The sequence below is a fragment of the Priapulus caudatus genome, unplaced genomic scaffold, assembly GCF_000485595.1.
Source record: "Priapulus caudatus unplaced genomic scaffold, Priapulus_caudatus-5.0.1 Scaffold244, whole genome shotgun sequence".
In the NCBI taxonomy this organism is placed as follows: Eukaryota; Metazoa; Priapulida; class Priapulimorpha; order Priapulimorphida; family Priapulidae; genus Priapulus; species Priapulus caudatus.
Genome location: NW_014577305.1, coordinates 85,869 through 90,127, shown reverse-complemented (window position 1 = coordinate 90,127; position 4,259 = coordinate 85,869). Strand labels below are relative to the sequence as shown.

The window sequence follows — 4,259 nt, the reverse complement described above, 5'->3', positions numbered from 1 at the left end:
AGAGAGAGAGAGAGAGAGAGAGAGAGAGAGAGAGAGAGCGAGAGAGAGAGGGTGAGAGACTGACAGCGAGAGAGAGGGGTAGAGGGCAAGAGGGCGAGAGTGAGAGAGAGAGAGAGAGAGAGAGAGAGAGACGAAGTGGTTTAAAACTTGCATTTATTATTTTATTGTATATTATTGTGTATTATACACAAAGGAGCATTCATGATTTAGTTAGCCTGCCAGTATGTTCAACATAGACATCATAGTGCATATCTGAGTAAATGCCACCTAGTGTGAGAAATAATCATAAAGCCGCCATATATAAATAAATCGTCATTGGAATACCTTTGCCACGCCGTGACGGGCTTCTCTCTCATGAGATATCTTATGCTCAAAATACACGGGGTACGAAGCCATATTCTCTCTGTGTTTTGGCGTGGAAGATTCCAACTTAAGTGTGCGCGATAGATTTAAGGTCCTAGCTTTCCGGTTATAATTTACAATACATATTTTTACACAATTAAAGCTTCTGTCGCTGCTACGATTTATTCTTAATTCACGTCATTCACTCGTTTAATTTAATATTTATACATAATAACGATAAATAAAATTCAACCTGGTTACAACAAAAGAACATGGAATTGCCATTTGTATCATTAACCCTAACTATACCCATAATGCTAATATATCCCTAACCTAGACCTAGACCTAGATATAGTAAAAATGTGGGCCAGGTTCAGATGTCCCTAGTCTAGCTGTGCCTTATAATGAAGGGCTTCTGATAGAGTATTAGATTAATCTTCTAATATAGTATTAGGTATGTTATTCTGGTGGAGAAAGGAAGTGGTAGTAGTTGTTGGTTCTCTTAGCTTTGCGGAACACAGATACACACACACACACACACACACACACACACACACACACACACACACACACACACACACACACCACACACCACACACGCACACACACACTTATAAGTCAACAGAGCAAACATCTTGTAATCCGGTTAATCAGGATAACCTGCATACCTAAACTAATTCAATTTACCATATTCACGCTTTACAAACTTACATTATAATTAGATAACGCTGTATGGTTATGGTAATAAATACTTGGCCATGAGGTGGAATCGACGGTAGAGTCTATCCACGTTCGCATCAAACGCACATTGAATCCATGTACACCAAATGTGATTTTCAGTGTCAATCGCCAGGCTGGAGGACACGGAGAATTCTCACATTTTCGACGCAACGTCGTGAAACGATTGAGAGGTTACCGATCTGCAGTTGAACATATTAAGAAGTGCACAGAGCTACACGTGGGTATTACTGTACGATAGCACGCACAGTCTCTATATATATCTGCTGGTGTTTTGTAGCATTAATGACATGTTGCATATATTCGATTGTGTGGTATATATAGTATTATCAAACGTACGCTGACTAATGGGAGGATTTTGTTATGAGAATCAAAGCAAGTGTAGATTAATTTGGATTAATTTATTTACGAAAGCAATTTTAGAATCATATTTGTACTTGGCTGTGTCTCGTATAGTATGTTGACCGACCACTCGTACAAGATGATCATATTAGGGAAAGAGAGATAAGGGGCAGAAAGAGAGAGAGAGAGAGAGAAAGAGAGATAGATAGATAGATAGACATGGTATAGAGATGCAGAGAGATGGGGAGAGAGTGCGCGTGCGCGCGAAAGAGAAATTGGGGAGAGAGACAGATGGCGAGATACAGATAGATGGGGGATAGACGGAGAGAGAAAGGTAGATAGAGATAGAGAGCGAGAGTTGGTTTAATAACTCGTATTAAAGTAAAAGGGACTTTATTATCGCTGTACCCTGCCAGCATGTGCAACATAACCGTGGTTGCGCATATGTAAATATATGATCTCCTGCCGCCATCTAGTGTGAGGAATAATTATAAAGCCCGTATATATATAAATTATATTCGAAAAATGCACTAAAATTAATGCCGTGTGTTAATTTCAAACAATTACAACAATATGTCGTATAATGAAAATCTGTGTGTGTTACAGCTCGATTTAGTGCTCTAGTTTCCATACTCACCAACAATCACATTTGTTTTTCAGTGCGAATCGCCTCGCTGTAACCAGATGAATAGGGCCTATAGGGACTAGAGAGGACACGGAGAATCGACACGATTTTGAAGCGACATCGAGCAGCAATTGAGTGGTTACCGATCTCTAGTTAAACATACCAACAGGAGCCATTGCGAAAAATTAACGAAAATTACGTAAATTATTAAAAACAGATCATTCGTTTTCATTCACTCCTGATACCAAGAGGCGTACACTGTTCTCAGCAGAAGTTTTCACTAAGTTTTCACAGGTACGATATTAGGGAAGATCACATCAATAACCTAACTCCCTAATCGGTTCGATTCACCTATTTTTTTATATGCGCGAACATATCAACAACCTGATTATCGCGTAAACCAATAGTTAACTGTATTCTATTTACAAAGAGTTGTTATATGTATTTCTTACATTTTCATTATTTAAATATTATTAGTGGATAGATTTGTTAAAGTACAGCATGAAACAGGTAATATAGTGGTCGTAAAACAAATTGTGTAAAAAAAAACATAGCAAATTAGCTTTTTACAAACAAGTATCGTTACAATTATTCGCTGGCATGTCATGTTTCTGCACATGTAATGTGTTCACACGTCTATATCGTCGTTTACGATTGAACTGTTTTGTAATAAATATACTCTAACTAAAATTTCCGTGGTGTTTATTATTTACTAAAATCGCTTTACATGATTCAGGAAAATGTATATTGCCGTGAATCACTGGTTGCGGTGGTGGGGATCGAACTCCACATGTAGAGCAAAATAAAGTAGAGCAGTAGAGCAGTAGAATAGTGTGTAGAGCAGTAGAGTAGAGTACAGAGTAGTAGAGCAGTAGAGTACAGTGCAGTAGAGCAGAGTAGGAGTTGTTGTTGTTGTTGTTGTTGTTGTTGTAGGAGTTTTTGTTGCGTGGACCTTGACCCTGATCTTGACCGTGACATTGTCCTTGACCGTGGCCTCGACCAATTTTCCCATTTTAAAATTTTCCGTGGCCTTGAGTTCAAGGCCATTACATTTTACAATTTCTACAATTTTCCGTGGCCTTGAGCTCAAGGCCATGGCCTTGGGCTCAAGGCCATTACATTTTCCAATTTTAAAATGTCTACATATCTAGGCCAAGGCCATAGCCTTGAGCTCAAGGCCATATCCTTGAGCCATTTTTAAAATGTTTACATCACTCGATTACAGTCATGGTCATGGTCAAGTTGTGTTTACATTTCGCCTAACATCTCGAAAATATCTTTCCGTAGTAATTGACAAGATTTGAACCCGGAATTATTGAGTACCAGCCCAGCACGATACGCTTGTACCCAAACTCACCATTTCTGATATGGTCGGATCGAATCTATGTGTTACATTTGGCTTAACAACAGTTAACAGAAAATATTTTACTCTGTTCCCCGGCAAGAATTGAACTCACGACTACTGACTACCAGTCCATCACGTTATGCGCTCACACAAACGTACCATTTTAAGTTTTCGATCTTAGATGTGTGTGTTACGTTTTCGTTCATTAACAAGAAATGATAAGACTTAATTCATCGCCTAGCATATATTTCAACGCGGATATTTTTATTTATAAACGGAATAGAACTCATTGTGCAGTTCTTTCCGTTCAAATCATCCATGATGGCGATGGGTAGAGATGTGCTACATTTAGAATGCTGCGAGATTAAATATATACAGTCGATCGGTGCTGATGAATCTAACCGATATCTGTTAAATCAAGTTATCGAGTTCACTGAGTAAAATATGTGCCAATTGCCTTTGGTTTCGCTTTCCGCAAAATGTGTAAATATGACCAAATGATTTTTTATGAAGAAACCCCGTTACTTGCGTATGTGCGTAGCACGCGTATATCAAGTGTATGTAATGTGACGATTCTTTTGAAATCAGTGTGACATTGAGAGACGCAACTTCATAATTTAATCACATATGACATACTTACGACATATGCCGGGAAATTTTATACTAAATAGGCGAGTAGTACTAGCTTAATTTCTTCGCCAAGCAGAGAAATCAGTCCATTGATATTACATTACTTGTAATTAGAAGACAGTAATTGCGGCAGTTTTGATTTTTTTCACACACCCACGCGCGACCAACGCACGCACGCGCATAAATACGCGAGCACACGCGCACACGAGCACACACACACGCCAGTACATACACACG

At 38.8% G+C, this 4,259-nt stretch overlaps 1 long non-coding RNA gene across 1 annotated transcript in view; it reads left to right on the top strand.

Annotated features, from left to right (window-relative positions):
* The window catches only part of LOC106807951, a 3,243-nt gene extending 970 nt beyond the window's left edge, over window positions 1-2,273 (top strand). Inside the window, exons 2-3 of the long non-coding RNA XR_001393729.1 lie at window positions 1,183-1,300; window positions 2,083-2,273. This is a non-coding gene — a long non-coding RNA (uncharacterized LOC106807951). The remainder of the gene's footprint in view (window positions 1-1,182; window positions 1,301-2,082) is intronic.
* Window positions 2,274-4,259: the final 1,986 nt, after the last annotated feature.